Source organism: Hyperolius riggenbachi, chromosome 4 (genome assembly GCF_040937935.1).
Source record: "Hyperolius riggenbachi isolate aHypRig1 chromosome 4, aHypRig1.pri, whole genome shotgun sequence".
In the NCBI taxonomy this organism is placed as follows: domain Eukaryota; kingdom Metazoa; phylum Chordata; class Amphibia; order Anura; family Hyperoliidae; genus Hyperolius; species Hyperolius riggenbachi.
Window position 1 is genome coordinate 90,501,819 of NC_090649.1, and position 18,076 is coordinate 90,519,894.

The following is an 18,076-nucleotide window of genomic DNA, read 5'->3' on the forward strand; positions in this document are numbered from 1 at the left end:
GTCTTTCTGTGGGTAGTACATTTTGCTAAGAATTATTTTATTCTAAATGCACTTGATGGGGAAAAAAAGAAAAAAAATGAAAAAATTCATTATTTCTCAGTTTTCAGCCACTATAGTTTTAATATAAATGATTCCTCTGTGGATAACATCCAAACATGTTATTTGCCCATTTGTCACGGTTATCAAACCATTTGAATTATGTCCCTATCACAATGTAGGGCAACAATACATTTTTGGGAATTAAAGGTCTAATTTTTTTTTTTTTTTTAGTCCAGTCCATAATTCCAAGCCCATATGTAGTAAAATAACAGTAATATACCCTCATAAAATACAGTCCCTAAGGCAACTATTTATGTATTTTTTACTTTTTTTTAACAAGTGTTTGAAGGGGAGGGGGGCCTTTGGAAGGGATTACTTTTATTAATTTATTCATTATATATTTATTGTGTGTGTGTGTGTGTGTGTGTGTGTGTGTAATTGAACTTTTCGCAACTAGATGGCGCTAGAAACACTATCCTGATTTCCAGGAAGTGTTTACTTTTTTATTTTTCACACTAACTCTTGCTTTTACTACTTCCTGTCATTATCCATGGACATGACCTCTGATCAGGGTCATGTCCATTCATTCCAGGAATTGCTATTGGTTATGGGAACCTTCCCCAATCGCAGATCTCCGTGTCTCGGTGGGTATGAGCGGCGGGCGGACGCGTGTGCACGGCGGTGGTGGGGGACAGTGATGCATTAAAACGTCCTGGAGCCATTAACATGCTCCAGCAGGACATTTTAATGCAGTGACTTGCCGCTAAATGGTTAAAAAGGGCCATGACGAAAATAAACCATATAAAATGTATAGCTCTTAAAATGTTTATAACACTCCAGTACCAAGTTTAAAAACTTTCTATGACTTCATAGAAATAAAAGCAAACTAAAACAGGTAAACCGTGAACATGAAATACTTAAACAAATGTATTCAGTCTATGTATAGCAGGTAGGCATCCAGGTGGCTGTACCAATAAGGGAACCTTCTTAAAATGCAAAGTGAGCACTTGTTTCTCGGAGACACAGATGCTGCTGAATGATGGGCTGAGAACACATCTGTTTCCCCCACAGTCTTCCAATGAAGCTGTCTCCATGCAATTGATTGAAGTCGGTAATATAGCCCTGAGGGACAGCGGGGAGAGAACAGACTGTAATATCTCACACCAAAAATGATAACCAAGACTTGCTTTGCCTCCATTTAATTAGAGCAACTTATCAGTTACACACAACAGCATATTATAAGCTTGTAATTGTCATTTCACCTAAATTAATTCAGATACAGGTACATTTTTGCCAGCTGGATCACCCAGCGACGTTTTCCTTCCATGGCAACGCCGTATAGAGATTTACGTCTCAGCTGCACCACCTGCATTAAAGGGAACATGTACTGAGTAAAATTATTTCAAATAAACTCATGATGTACCTGCAAATGAATATTACATACTTACCGCGCCGTCAGCTCCTCTCAAAAGCTCGCCATTTTCTTCTAACAACGATTCCTTCCATTTATGACAAGATTTTGTCAGAACTGAAATATATCAGTTGCTGTCAGTTATATATCAGTTGCTGTCAGTTATAACTGAAAGGACAACTGATGAGCAAGGTAATGTCCATGTTTCCCTATGGTTCAAGTAGGCAATATTACAGTTTAGCAGTGTGCTGACACAGCTTTTAACTTAGCTGTAGGGATAGCATTGATTGCTGCATGATTTTTGTGAATGGATTCGCATGAGGATTTGCATGAGTCTGCGGAAGTTCATTTTGACTTTGCAGTTTTGCTTGCCACGCCCCTTCCAGCACCTCACTATTACATCTGCAAGTGTGTCCTAGCTCAAGGTGAAGAACCTGGATTTTGTGTTTTTTTTTTATTGTATTTGATCCTTGTGGCTAGGATTTTGTCTAGTGCTCTCCCTCTTCCCCTATTAGTGATCTTAGCACACGCAGCTTGCCTGTGTGCTTGTATGGTACATATGTAGGTACTAGCAGCTCCCTTTCAGGATTAGTTAGATGCACTATCTGTCCCAGGGAGGACGGTAAGGATATGTGCTCCTATTCCCTTGATAGGTTTTGATGCGCTGAATGCGTGCATGTTTGTGCTATGCATGTTAGAGTTAGAACACATATGACACTGGGCTACCTCTACGCGGCGTATGTGACTACGCAAGAGACTCTATTCTTGTAACAAAGATCCCAGTTTTAGAGGGTATGCTGTTTTTGTTTGTTTATACAGCTAATTTTACCACGGGAGATTTATGGGGGGAGGTAGGAACCAAAAAGCTGATTGTGTGTTTGTTACTAATGGTTTCAACGTCTTAGGGTGAGGTAGAAAAAAAAGTGTTGGGAGGAATCATGCTATAAAGCAGCCTTTCTCAACCATTTTACCTTGGAGGAACCCTGTAAATAACTTTTGGATCTCAAGGAACCCCTGCAAACAATTTTTTGGTCTCGAGGAACCCCTACGTTTATTTTTCAGGAGGCATGGTGTTTAAATATGTTAGGCTGCTAATTTCACTATCTCCTATTACACTGCCACTCATTATACTGTCTCCTGACCCCCCAATTTAGTGCTTCTTGTTACAGTACCACCTATTATAGTGTGCTCTATTATACTTCCCCCACGATGGGGTAAAATGCCAAGGAACCCCTGCAGAGTCCTCAAGGAACCCTGGTTGAGAAAGCCTGGTCTAAAATGTTACAAGAGATTTATACTGGTGGTGCCCAGTGAAGAATCATCATCATGAGACCTCCTTCAACATAGTCTCCTGGTTGAGGAAATTCTTGCCATAAGTGTTATGGGAGAATTATGTGACGAACAAGAAGGTCCCTGGACATAATGTGCCAGTATGGCCCCGGGCTTGAAGACCACTTTGTTGCGCTACTATAAAGTAAACACAGATGGTAGGAATCGTGCTATACTTCATAATGCACTTTATAGTACAGCAGAAGGGTAGGAATCCCGCTATAGTAAAACACTGATCGTAGTTATCATGATATACTTCATAGTATAGAAAAATGGTAGGAATTACACTATAGTAAAACGATGGTAGGAACCATGCTGTATTTCATAGTGCATGTTATAGTATAGTAGAATTGTAGGAATAACACTAGAGTAGCACCAAAATATGTATCTTATCAGTAGGGATGAGCAAGCACAGTTTTGTGAGTATTTGCAATGTTGCTAGTTAAATTTAGTCAACGTTTTTACTTTAGTTTGGATCCACTGAAGTGTGAGGGATTCGGAGGCTGCCATATTTATTTCCTTTTAACACACGCACATTTTCTGACTGCCCTTGTTGTGTCTGATTACGCTGCCTGTGAATTTGCGCTGCCCCGCATGCGCAGTAGGAGACTGTGCAGCCACATTTCCTATAGAATGATGCTGCTGGAGGTAAAATACTAAATATCTCCGCTCCCACACCTCTTACACTCCCCAAATTTTCAGGGTAGGGAGGGGACCCCCCGAAAGACCTCTATGCTAAATTGCATAAATTCTCTAATCTATCTCCTGAACCAGCGGGTCTCGGGGGCTGCAATTTAGCATAGAAGTCGTTCGGGAGGTCCCCTCCCTACCCTGAAAATTTGGGGAGTGTAAGAGGTGTGGGAGCGGAGATATTTAGTATTTTACCTCCAGCAGCATCATTAAATTCACACTGAGCATGCGTGCTACTCAGTGTGGAAGGGAGCTTCCGGGCAGCGCAATCAGACATTACACCCTCCCTGATGATCCTCTGCCCTTAACACAATTAGCCATCGATAGCCATAGATCTTGAACAAGCATGCAGGTCAGATGTTTGACTCAAGCTTGACTGGATTTGTTGCTTGCTTCTTGAGGTGGGTGATTTAGACACTACTGATCAGGGCTGGGCCGAGGCATAGGCTGGAGAGGCTCCAGCCTCAGGGCGCAGTGTAGGAGGGGGCGCAGAATTCATTCAGTTGTCATTCCTAATTGTGTATGAAGCATAAAGAAATAAGGAAAGGGGATACATAGCAGTGACTGCAAGCCAGATAACTAGATATTAAGGTGTTGGGGAGGTTGTGGGCCCTGTGGCCCTCTTAGTCTAATAGCAAGCAGTGAGTGACGGCTGGGGTGGGAGGTATGGAGGGGTGCACTTTGGTGTCTCAGCCTTGGGTGCTGGAGGACCTTGTCCCAGCTCTGCTACTGATGCATGAAAGATGAACAGGATGACAGGTTTAAAAGTAAAAACAAACATGGCAGCCTCCATACTCCTCTCTCACCTCAAGTATCTTTTAAATATTTCAAGGCGGTCTCATAGAGAGACTGCAGCAGCACAGTAATGTTCTATGTTGCGGAAAAATAGTACAGGGTGAGTGTTTTTGCTTCTTGTTCTTCTGCCCCGTCCCCTTAACCAATCACATCAGCTTTTGTTACCACTGTGATGTTTGCTTGACAAAAAAGTTAGCTGATTCCTGTCACAGGTATAATCTCAGACTTATAACACAACTACCAAAAAAACAAGAACTAAGGCCCCGTTCACATTACAAACGCGGACGGGCACGCACGCGGAACGCAACGCGTACGAACGCACGCCATCCGCGTTTGTGTGCGTTGCGTGGCTGATCCCATCACTGAAAAGTGAATGGGACAGCCATGCGTTTTGGCAAAAAATGCGTGCAGCATGCGTTCCCGGACCGCACAGGTCCGGAACGCATGCAGTGTGAACATCAGACATTGCACTCTATGCAATGTCTGATGTCGTGCGTGTCGGCCACCTGCACGCGTTTCCAAAACGCGGCTGGAAACGCGTGCAGTGTGAACAGGGCCTAACAGCATTCTATATGCAAACCATCATAACACTAGCAAATTGCCATGATGCTCTCAATTCTGTATGCGTCTTAACTATTTTTAGTTTATTTTCCCCCCATAAAAATTAATGAGGAAATGACATTAATCTATACTTTATGCTCATTTGAAATGTAATGGCTAATCAGTTTAATAGACCCATTTTTCATCTTAAATTAGCCCTGTCAGACCGACTCACTTTTTACATAAATGAACCTCTAATCACATTTTAACGGAAATGTAACTGTCAGTGCTGTTTAGTTCAAGCAAGACAGAGTAATCCCAGGTTGTTGCCTTTCACCAGGGTGTGTTGATCGAGAGCCATAAAAACGCTTTCCAACTCTACTTGCGAAGAAAAATGGCAGCATCCCAAACTGTGTATTTCTGGTTTAAAACAGGCTTGTCAGTCTGAAACAAACAATTTGCTGAAAGCAGGGAGGAAAGGTATGTTGAGACAGTAGAGAATTGCAACCTGAGATAATCCCCTGCACTTCAATTGGCTAGTAATGGTTCACCATCCAAGCCATTGTTGCAAACTCATCCTTTTAAAGGATACCCGAACTGACATGTGACATGATGAGATAGACATGTGTATGTACAGTGCCTAGCACACAAATAACTATGCAGTGTTCCTTTTTTTTCTTTCTGTGCCTGAATGAGTTAAATATCAGGCATGTTAGTGGCTGACTCAGTCCTGACTCAGACAGGAAGTGACTACAGTGTGACCCTCACTTATAAGAAATTTCAACTATAAAACACTTTCCTAGCAGAAGATGGCTTCTGAGAGCAGGAAAGAGTTAAAAATGGTCAATAGTTCATAGATTTTAGCTCAGGCATACTTCAATGAATATGTAATTGAGCAAAAACAATAAAACAGTTAAAACGTAAAAAGTAGATTTAAACATAAAATAAAACCGTGGAATATCTTAAAAAGTCATTTTTAGGAGACAGAAGATAGATACAATCATTTATTTCATTATTTTATTTTCACTTCGGGTGTCCTTTAACCACTTCGCCATATCTGGACGCATATATCCGTCCAGATAGGCAGTGGTGCTGCAGCCGTGTGGTGCGCGCGATCGGGCGCGCGCCCGCGTGCGCCCCCGCTGCCTCCCGCTGCCCCCCCGATCAGTGAATGGGAATATAATTCCCATTCACCGATCCAAGTCCCCGGCAGAAATACCGACGCTTTCTCATCAGAGAGCGTGGTATTTCTGCCCCCAGGAAACAACTTCTCTTCATTTTAGTTCCTAGATGCGACATCGTTCGCATCTAGGAACTTTTTGAATGTGGCCATCTTGTGGCCAAATAGTAAACTGCACCCACATACCTGAATTGAATAAAAAATACATTATTTTACATCTAAAATTGGCTATTTACCTCCCAAACTAAAATTACCCAAATACATTTTTGTATTAAAAAAAATAATAAAAAAAATTACAATTAAAAAAAAAAAAACTACATAAATAGTTACCTAAGGGTCTGAACTTTTTAAATATACATGTCAAGAGAGTATCTTATTACATTTTTTAAAATTATAAGCTTGTAAATAGTGATCGACGCAAATTGAAAAAATGCACCTTTATTTCTAAATAAAATATCGGCGCCATAAATTGTGATAGGGACGTAATTTAAATGGTGTAATAAGCGGGACAAATGGGCACATAAAATACATGGGTTTTAATTACTGTAGCATGTATTAATTTTAAACTATAATGGCTAAAAACTGAGAAATAATGTTTTTTTTCCATTTCTATCTTAATCTTCCTGTTAAAATGTATTTACAGTAAAGTGGCTCTTAGCAAAATGTACTACCTAAAGAAAGCCTAATTAGTGGCGGAAAAAACGAGATATAGATCAATTAATTTTGATAAGTAGCGATAAAGTTATTAGCGAATGAATGGGAGGTGAACATTGCTTGGATGTATAAGATTTTCGAAGCTGTAGGCTGAAGTGGTTAAACATGTCCTTTTAACATTAGTAGCAAAGAAAAGAGTCTCATATTTTTATTTTCAGTTATATAGATGTAATGATCTGCTCTGCTGTCTGCACAAGCAGGCAGCTTTTTGACCATTTTTCAGGTCTGCATGCTGCAGGTCCCTGGAAAGGAGACCTGTTTTCACTCTGCAGGTTTCAGACTTGCTGTTCTGGTGAGGGATTTGCATTCACTTATCTGGTTATTGATAGCGCTGCCTCTCTTGAAGGCTTGCAGTATAAATGCCAATTCCTCCCAGAATTCCCGGCTGGTCATAAAGGTTTGGTTCTGCTGGACTTACCTTGAGTTTCAGCCCCTCTGCTAATTGTTTGCTAAATATTGTTTTAGAGTAGTTATCCTTGGGAGTGCACTAGCATTCCTTCTAGTGCAGTCAGATTGTTTATTATCTGTTGCGATTGCACTTTCTCCAACGGCGGCTGATAGTGAATCGCTCTGTCTGTTTGGATCGCATTCGCCCTAGCGGTAGAGGCGGTGGATCCTTCTGTACTCTGTCTTGGAGTGTAAGCCAGAGCAGCGGTTGCTACTGGTTACTCCTTCTGTCTGTCTTGTTTGGTCCGTGCGATGGTACTGTCGCCAGCGGTGGCTGACAGTGAATCGTTCTGTCCTGTTCCTAGATCGCATTTGACCTAGCGTTAGAGGCGGTGGATCTCTCTTGTCTGAACCTTGGAGTTTAACCTTAGCTGCTGTTGCTATTGGTTACTCCTTCTGCCTGTCTTGTCTGGAACGAACGCTTGCTGTTGTCTGGGTGAGGCAACCGATTAGTAAGCGTTCGCGTTCTCTGTTTATTTTTATTTTCCGTGTTTCATTCGTTAGTCAGGGTTGGTATGTTTTGTCACTGTTGCGCTTAACGTGCGGTGACTTGAACGCGATTTGTCGCTATTGCGCTTAACGTGGGGTGACCGCGTTGAGCTAGTCCTGTCTGTTCCTTCGTGTTGGATTACAATTTGTTAATTGGTTCTGTCTTTATTCATTCTGTGTTCTGTCTTTATTCCGTCTTGTGTCTCTGCTAGCAATCGCCATTCTTGCGATTGCTTTCTCACTTTGGTCTTCGCTGTTGTATGTCAACCGTCGCTGGGTGGCGACTAGATTGGTGGACATACATACATTCTGTCTCTGTGCTCACTCTCTCTCGAGAGGCTATCTTGCCCTGTATTGCTTCACTTCGTACAATCTCCATCTGGCATCTGTGGTTGTACAGAGACCGAGTTCCTCTGTACTCCTCAGCTCCATCTGCTGGTTGGAATTCCTCTCTACAGGTGCATTTGCACCAAAGCTGGGTTTCCTTATCCAAACGCTTGTGGAGGGTTTCCGTAGTGTCAGCGCACATGTTGTGCGCTGACCATGGAGATAATTCATTACAATAGCTTTATTTTTATAACATTGCATCATTCTTTTGTATTTGCAGATTACAAATTACACTCTGTATTTTAAACTATGAAATGATGTCATTACGAAGGGGCTCCACGTTCGTAATGGTGGGGGGTTCATAACATGACCATTCGTTAAGCGAGGACTACCTGTAATAATAGCAGTAAATGCAACACATCTACAATGCAACAGGCATCTGTCAGGATGCAGTTTCGGCAGTATCCTGACCCCTTTCAAACCAAAGCTTACCACCTGCTGTCCTACTGGACTTGCCGTTGCACAGGAGAGTGTGATGAGAAGAGCTTCCAACTTGATTTGTGTACATAATAATGTGATTGGGATACTGCCCCTCCTGAAGTGACACATTACAGTTCAATTAAAGTGTCTTCCTAAATAATCATTACTCTTATCAGTAGCTGCAGGCTGGTGTACCACAACTCTAATTGCTGCGTTCACTTTCTGTTCATCATGATTGTCACGATAAGACAGAAGATAGGATAATTAGTGCAGTGCTATAGCAGACAGAAGCTGGATACTAATAATAATACCACAGGGGGACAGAACTCCAAGAGTAAAGCTGGCCTTTCACTAATTCACATTTTTTATTAGATTAGATGCATCAAATATAAGGGAAATCTATTAAAATAAATGATGTGAGCCAGTAAGTTGTTTGGGTTGGGATCCACACTGTATTCTACAGCATTTGCTATATTCTGTCTTGTTTTCTTTAAAGAGACTCCGTAACAAAAATTGCATCCTGTTTTTTATCATCCTACAAGTTCCAAAAGCTATTCTAATGTGTTCTGGCTTACTGCAGCACGTTTAACTATCACCATCTCTGTAATAAATCAACTTATCTCTCTCTTGTCAGACTTGTCAGCCTGTGTCTGGAAGGCTGCCAAGTTCTTCAGTGTTGTGGTTCTGCTATGAACTCACCCTTCCAGGCCCCTCTCTGCACACTGCCTGTGTGTTATTTAGATTAGAGCAGCTTCTCTCTTCTCTCTTATCTTTTACAAGCTGGATAAATCGTCCTCTGAGCTGGCTGGGCTTTCACATACTGAGGAATTACAAACAAGGGCAAAGCTGTTTGCAGGAAGAAAAGAGCAGCCTGAAACTTCAGTGCATGGGGGAAAGAAACACACAAATGATCTCTTGAGATTCAAAAGGAATGCTGTATACAGCCTGCTTGTGTATGGATGTATTTTTCTATGTGTGGACATACTGTACATCAACCTACTTCCTGTTTTGGTGGCCATTTTGTTTGTTTACAAACAAACTTTTTAAAACTGTTTTTAACCACTTTTAACCACTTCCGGATACCGGGTGGTTTGGCAGATCTGTGCTGCGGGGGCTCTTCAGCCCGCAGCACAGATCAGAAATCAGGCAGGGCGATCAGACCTCCCCCCTTTTTTCCCCACTAGGGGGATGTCCTGCTGGGGGGGTCTGATCGCCGCCACGCTGCTGTGCCTAGCGGGGGGTGCTCCTCAAAGCCCCCCTCCGCAGCACTAGTCCTCCCTCTGCCTCCTTCCCTCCCTCTCCCGTCCCCTGTGTGCGGCGCAGGACGGAAAGCCGTCCTGCGCCGGATAGGATAGGCTTCAGCCTATCAGGTGCCGGCGGTCCCCGGCCAATCAGAGGCCGGGGATCGCCGATCTCTGCCACGGCGCTGCTGCGCAGCAGCGCCGTTTACATGTAAACACCGGGGAAGATCTTCCCCGTGTGTTTACATTTACCCTGCGAGCTGCGATCGGCGGCTCGCAGGGTGCTCACGGAGACACCCTCCGTGAACTGACATGGAACGGTTTCCATGGAAACCACTTCAGGATTCAGGGGCGTAGTTAAGCGTACGCAGAATCCTGAAGTGGTTAATGTGGCGAGGAGTGGCGAAATTGTGACAGAGGGTAATAGGAGATGTCCCCTAACGCACTGGTATGTTTACTTTTGAGCGATTTTAACAATACAGATTCTCTTTAAAGAGGGTTATAACATCCCAAAAAATAGATAAATAAATAATTGCCAAAAATTAGTTAGTGCCCCAAATATATATGTAAATCCCTATTTTGTCTAAAATACATTCCTATATGTCCCCTAATTTTTTTTTATTTTTTGTTTATTTTTGCCTAGTCTGTTTGCCTTTGCCTAATGTTCAGGAAATGTTCAGTGCTACATTAGCACGTTTATCTAAGCAAGCAAATAACAGAGAGCATCCTATTTCAGATAAGATAAAGACACTCTGACCAAAAGAAGGTATTTAAATTTCTTTTAACCCTTTGAAGCTGAAGAGTTTACACAGAGACGTAAGCCTGTTGTCTAGTATATTTTATTACTGATTAGCGCCTCAGTTTCTTCAGAACAAAATTATCTGACAAAAAAATAACAGCTAAATATGACAAATATGGGATTAAGCTCAGAAAAGCAAGCAAATAAGTAAGGGCTTTAATAATAATAATAATAATAATAATAATAATAATAATAAACATTTAAATTATTACAATGTTTGGTTTGACATGGAGCCAAAAATGTGTATTCGTGTCTGAGGCTGTAGATAAGTGTTGCCAACCCATCCCTTTAAATATGGAAGCTTAAGAATTATACAAGTCTTGTGGCTAGTTAGATGCCGTTTAGGAACTGATTATGTGTGAGTAGCCCCAGAACCTGTATAACGTAGATGTGTCAATTTTTTAAAGGGGTGATTTGGCAACCTTGCTGTAGATCACATCAAGTCTAGATCCTACGCTCCCTGCGTTAGTAAACAGGTGGCCCAAGAAAATAAATTGTATCCATGAAGTATCAGAGAGTCTTCAGCCCTTCTCCTGTATTCCCAGGCCTCATGCAGAGTGTGCAGTAACATGATTTGAGTATTGTGTGTTCCAGAACCAGCACGGTAGCATAATGAAGCTTTTACTTACAATCTTTTTTCCTCCTTTGATGTGAAATGAGGCTGTTCACTTATTGTCTGCAAAGTGCATCATGTACTTGAGGGAACGAATGAATAAAGCTGTGCTTGTTGAGTGGCTAAAAACAGTAATAAATTGAACTCCACTCACAGAGGCCATTTGTTTAACAGCCATGGAGGGCATTTAATGGGTTCCTGACAAAGAGCACCGGATGCAGCCCTCTCCGAGGATGCCTGGCAAGAAAACAAGCTGTACAGATAATACGGCCCCACATTAATATATTTTTGGCTGTATGCTTAACACCAGAGCACCACTTTAGGTACTCTAAAGGACTCGTGTAGAGCAGTCTTCTCTCTGGTAACTAATTACACTAAAAATAATTGCATTGCATGCAGCTACTCTTATTATTATTAATGTTGTAGATGTTTATTTATAAGTTTCCACCCTTCAATGGAGTGATTAATATTGCAGGTTAGATTTTTTTTTCTAATCTCGATTATCACTCCTTCTCTTCCTCATTCTCTTTTTTCTCTTACTTTTCCTTTTTCTCCTCTTTCTACTCCTTTTTGCTCTTCCTCCTTCTTGGTCTACTTTTTGCTCTCATTATTCTTATTCTCCTCCTCCTCCCTTTCCTCTTTTGTCTCCTTTATATTTCACCTCATTCTACTCCTGTTTCTCCTCCTCCTTTTCCTCTTTCTTCTCCTTTATCTTTCACCTCATTCTACTCCTGTTTCTCCTCCTCCTCCTTTTCCTCTTTCTTCTCCTTTATCTTTCACCTCATTCTACTCCTGCTTCTCCTCCTCCTTCTCCTCTTTCTTCTCCTTTATCTTTCACCTCATTCTACTCCTGCTTCTCCTCCTCCTTCTCCTCTTTCTTCTCCTTTATATTTCACCTCATTCTACTCCTGCTTCTCCTCCTCCTTTTCCTCTTTCTTCATCTTCTTTCACCTCCTTCTCCCCTCTCCTCCTCCTTTTCCTCTTTCTTCGTCTTCTTTCACCTCCTTCTCCCCCTCTCCTCCTCATCCTTTTCCTCTTGCTTCTCCTTTATCTTTCACCTCATTCTACTAGTGCTTCTCCTCCTCCTTTTCCTCTGTCTTCTCCTTTAACTTTCACTTCCTTCTCCTTCTTCTCCTCCTCCTTCTTTTCCTCTTTCTTCTCCTTTATCTATCACCTGTGGGCCCCCTTTGTGGTCTTTTTGGTAAGATGAGGTGGAGAGAGGTTAGAGAAGGTGGTTGGTGGGCTCCTTGACACCCACTAGGCCCCATGCACCTGCCTAGGTTGGCTGGTAGATGATCCTGCTCTACCGGGAAGATGCTGCTGTGGATGGGAGATGCTGCACATGAACAGATTCTGCACATGCTGGAGCTAGAGGCATGGAGATACAGGGATATTGCATGCGGAGTGCAATGCTATCCTGCAGGCTGCTTGTATTTCCCGACATCAGAAAACACAAGTTGGAGTCATGACTAATGTCATGTGATTTTGTATGCAAGAAAACATCTGCAATTTTGAAGTGTGCTCTCTACCTAATTGTACTGGTGAAATACTTCAGGCCAGTATATAAAAACTGGTACAGGGTAGAGTTCCCTTCCTTCATTAGGCAAAGCAGATATTTTGCACTGTGCAGGATTAATGCTGTATGATTTCTCCCCATTCAGATAAATTGCAGGTAATGACTTTCTACTGGGCAGCAGGGGCGTAGCAACAGCCCCTGCAAAGGATGCAACCGCAAGGGGGCCCAGAAGCTGCAGGGGGCCCCGTTTTCCCTGTCCTGAGAGACTGACAACTAAGGGCATGGAGAGAAAAAGTTTCCTGCTCTCTGCTCAATTGTTCTAATGACTGCATCTGCTCAGCCACTGATAACAAATCATACAATGTTTTGCAGACAAAGATTTGTAGACAGTCTCTATTCAGTGTGCAGCAGGGTCTTGAGTACAATGCCCCCCCAGCCCCTCTACCCCTCCCCAAGTGCTGTGTACTGTAGGGATGCTGGAGGAGTCTGCAGAGCCAGTTCTGCTCCATCAGAGATAGACAGAGTGAGTGTAATAAGAAGCTGAGGCTGGGAGCACACTTGTCTATCCGTTTTTACATTTATCACAGAAGCTAATGTAATTGATAGAGGAAATGAATACAGTGTGTCACTGCTGTCAGTTTTTATCTGCATGGAGAAAACATATTTAAGTGTGCACTAGCCAATTGAATAACATTGGTTCTCAGTTTTCCTGTGCAGAAAGTGAGGGGGGGAGAGGGGCCCCTTTCAAAGTTTCGCAGGGGGGCCCAGTGATTTTTAGTTACGACCCTGCTGAGCAAACTTTCCATCACAGACCTCTGGTTGCGATGAGTCCCCTTATAGCATGATCAGCTTCCTGCTTCCTGAGTCCTCATCTAGATGGACTAACAGCAGACTGATTGGCTGCCTCGGACTCTTAGGGCTTGATTCACAAAAGAGTGCTAACTGTTAGCACCGCTGTTTTCGCGCGAATTTTCGCATTGCGCGCGATCGTGAATTTTAAAAATTAAACTATAATGGTTTTGCACGCAAATGTGTTTTTTTTGCGCGAAAACGATATCGATTTCGCGCGAAAATTCACATTTGCGCGCAAAAACCTTTATCGTTTCACGCAAAAATTCGCACGAAAACGGCCGTGCTAACAGTTAGCACTCTTTTGTGAATCAAGCCCTTAGTATCATTAGGGTCCAGGAAGTAGGACAACAAACAAGAAAATAAAGTCTTCCACACTTTTAACAGATGTAAATGATAGATTTGCTTAACTGCACTGTACAACTGCACATGTGTATTTCAAAGGGGCAACTCGAGGGGCAACTTGCAGCTGATTTTGCCTTTTCATGTTATTAGTATATCAGAAACAGTTCAAGCGCACATCACATTAATATATAGTCCAGATCCTTATTACTTCAGGGCAGAGATAGATTGAGATGTAGAGGTCAGAGAAGGTGGCTGTCGGGCCTCTTGACACTCACTAAGCTCCAGGTAACTGCCTAGGTTGCCTGGTGGATGATCCTGCTCTGCTTCAGGAATGATATTAACCACCACCCGTTGGGGCATAAACTCACCCCAAATAGTGTAACCCCTGTTACATGGGTCAATTAGTGCTCAATGCCGGGACTCAGGGTCCAGGCTCCTCACTGTCTTCCAATGTATAGTCAATGTACCTCAAATCAAAGTAAAACTCCCATAGCGGGATACCATTTAAATTCAATAGACAATAAAAAGTTTATGGGCACTCCCAATTGCCTAAACAAACTCTGTGCGGTGGCAAGTGGATCCACTTTCCTTGCTGCTATTCTTCATTACAGCCCCCCTTTCACCAGATAATCACACAGACTGGAAAGAGATACAAGTTCAGGAATGGAACTACCATCAGCCACCTCCTATATATGGATAACATGAAGCTGAATGCAAGAGCCAACAAAACATCAACTTTATGATCCACCTTTATAAACACAGATTTACATTGAGGACATTAGGATCTCATATATTGGAGACTGGAGAAGTGTAGGGAGTCAAAAAGAGGGAAGGGACTTAAGACTTATGGGATGATGATGCCAACGAGGCGCAAAGAAATTCTGACCTGCTACAAGTACCTTTATAGCTCACAAACATGTAGGAATAATTTGAAAGAGGCAAGGGAAGACAACAACATCCAGATGTTGAAAAAAGGGCCAGACGGGCGTCCATGCAAAAGGGCATCGGGTGCTCTCAAAGTTTGGCGACATTTCAGGCCTTAAAATTAATATTGATAAGTCTGAATCTATTTTCTGCAACACCGCCAAGAATAAGGCACAACAAGTTGCCTCTACTTTTGGCTTTCAACTTCAACCACATTATCTTCGATACCTAGGGGTCCACATATGCAACAGAAATGAGAACCTATATCAGTGGAACTATGCGCAGGTCATACCTTCTCTTATCCGAGATCTTCATACCTGGCATACCTACTCTTTATCATGGTTGGGGCGAATCTCGGCTGTAAAAATGACTATGATACCCAGATTGACATATTACTTTAGGGTCCTACCCATCGCAATCATTAGAAAAGATATAGAAAAACTACAAAAAGAAATATTTTCTTTTATATTGGCACATAAGCGCCCTAGGATCTCCTCCAAATATATGTGTTGGCATAAAACGGAGAGAGACCTCTCGGTTCCCAACCTATTAAGATACTACTCAGCTTCACAAATTGCTCAGCTTCCTCTCATTTCTGCCAGAGCTCACTCTCCTGTATAGGTGGGAATCGAAAACCGCATTCTAGCCCCCTTTTCTCTGAAAGGCTTATTATGGGCAACCACCTCAGCACATAAAGAAATTAAGGTATTATTTATCACCCACAACTTTCCACTCCCTCAAAGTTTGGTCCCGGATAAGACTCAAATTTGGACTACCATTAACACCATTAACACACTCCAAGACCTCTTGGTGGAAGGCAAACCTCCCACGTTCTCCCAACTGCGCTTGGCACTCCATTTCCCAGAAGGAGAAACCTCTAGAGCCTATCAATTATACCACTTTACCACCTACCTCCCCCTTCTGTGATTCGGAGTTGCGCGTTTGAGTCCATCTGTTCTAGTGATCCCCTTCAAAAGCGCCTGATCTCTAGGCTATATGCTGACCAGATTCACCCTCCCATTGACTCCAAACTTACTTATATTTCTAAATTGGAGATAGATTTAGGTTCAACTCCAGATAATGAGAGCTGGACCGAAGCTTTAGAAACATTGCACACATATTGAAGTTTCTCTCAGAGTCTTTCATCGCACGTATTTCACCCCTTATAAGTTGTATCTTTTTAATCCCTTGGTGTCGGACCACTGCTTTAGAGGCTGCTCAAGTTAAGGAACCCTCATTCACACTTGGTGGTCCTGTTACAAAATTACCCAATTTTGGAATAAAATTGTACAACTTATTGCAAAGGTCCTTCAGAAGCCTATATCAAAAGACTCCTGGTCCATTTTACTGGGACATAGGCAAGCAGCCTTCCGACACACTGAACATGTACTGATGCAACATACTGTATCTTGAACTCTGCGAAGACCTATGTAGCTGCCAACTGGCATTCCAGGATCCTATTAGTTTCCATCGTGGTTAAAAGAATTGATTCTGCAATTATCTCTGAAAAGATCAATGCTAAAATGGCTGATAAAACCAAAATCTTCCTGAATACCTGGTCTCCCTGGATAGATTATAGAGGCTCATCCTTATCCTCTATATTGACTTGACTGATTTATATTAATTCGACTCCCCTTACTTTCCCCTGCTAATCCTCTAATGGGAATACAATGTTTCTTTTTTATTTACACCCCCCCCTTTTTTTTTGGGGGGGGGGGGGGGGTGTGACCAGTGGGCCTACATCTTACATCCTACACTCCTTAGCTAACTTTATAACTTCTTTCAAATAAGACTATTTTGACTCCATTGTATAATTATTATTATTATTATTTAGTATTTATATAGCGCCGACATATTACGCAGCGCTGTACAGTGTATATATATATATCTTGTCACTAACTGTCCCTCAAAGGAGCTCACAATCTAATCCCTACCATATGTCTATATTATGTATTGTAAGTACTGTAGTCTAGGGCCAATTTTTTTTTTTTTTTTAGGGGGAGCCAATTAACTTATCCATATGTTTTTGGAATGTGGGAGGAAACCGGAGTACCCGGAGGAAACCCACGCAGACACGGAGAGAACATACAAACTCTTTGCAGATAATGCCCTGGCTGGGATTCGAACCAGGGACCCAGCGCTGCAAGGCAAGAGAGCTAACCACTACGCCACCGTGCTGCCCACAATGAATAACTATACAATTTATTAAGCTTGTTTGCATTTATAAAATGCTGATGTTATAAAGTTACTTTTGAATTCTCTCTACATGTTCTACTATGTTAACTATTCTCTGTTGAATGCACAATTAATGTACAATTACAACTTCAAGAGATTTTGAAAACTAAAAAGGGCGTCAGGAAAAGGGCGCATGGTGTAAACGATAAGCGGTAATAGCGTTTATAAAAATATTGTGTTGTATTTTGTTTACAGTAATGTTTTACAAATTGAAAACCTTTTAATAATGTCTATGAAATCGCAAATTGTGTATACGATAATCTTCCCTGTTTTGAAAGCGAGACTTATAATTACATTTTTTAAAAGATCCCCCTGGTGGTGCCTAATCCTAAGACCCACCTAGTGGTGCCTAACCCTAAGACCCTCCTAGTGGTGCTTAACCCTAAGACCCCCCTGGTGGTGCCTAACCCTAAGACCCCCCTGGTGGTGCCTAACCCTAAGACCCCCCTAGTGGTGCCTAACTCTAAGACCCCCCTAGTGGTGCCTAACCCTAAGACCCCCCTGGTGGTGCCTAACCCTAAGTCCCCCCCCCCGGTGGTGCCTAGCCCTAAATCTCCCCTGGTCGTGCTTATCCCTAACCCCCCCTGGTGGTGCCTAACCCTAAGACCCCCCTGGTGGTGCCTAACCCTAAATCTCCCCAGTGGTGCCTATCCCTAAACCCCCCTGGTGGTGCCTAACCCTAAATTCCCCCCTGGTGGTGCCTAACCCTAAATTCCCCCCTGGTGGTGCCTAACCCTAAGACCCCCCTGGTGGTGCCTAACCCTAAGACCCCCCTGGTGGTGCCTAACCCTAAGACCCCCCTTAGTGATCGCTTTATTGTGTGGAGAATAATGTTTTACAAATAGTGACTGTAAAAAATACATTACAACTAGCTGGTCGCCCGGCGTTGCCCGGGTATGTAATTGGCTAGTGTTACCTCTGCCCACTTTTTCTAATCCTAACACACAATTACTCAAGGATGACCTAGTTTGTGAGCTTTGCGGTCTTTGGCATCAATAATTGGCATTGAAATGAAATAAATCTAATTGCCTGTGGCTCCACTCCTTTGAAAATCAATAGGTGAATTTTGATTAGCTTTTGTAGGCTCCACCCACTTTTCTGAATATTAATCCC

At 42.5% G+C, this 18,076-nt stretch overlaps 1 long non-coding RNA gene across 2 annotated transcripts in view; it reads right to left on the bottom strand.

Moving 5' to 3' along the window:
* Window positions 1-953: 953 nt before the first annotated feature.
* Window positions 954-18,076, bottom strand: part of LOC137570412 (uncharacterized) — a 41,867-nt gene continuing 24,744 nt past the window's right edge. Inside the window, exons 4-5 of one of the 2 annotated variants that reach the window (XR_011031029.1) lie at window positions 1,302-1,405; window positions 954-1,161 (exon numbers count right to left, since the gene is read on the bottom strand). This is a non-coding gene — a long non-coding RNA (uncharacterized lncRNA). The remainder of the gene's footprint in view (window positions 1,162-1,301; window positions 1,406-18,076) is intronic. The other variant, XR_011031030.1, reaches the window with a different exon arrangement.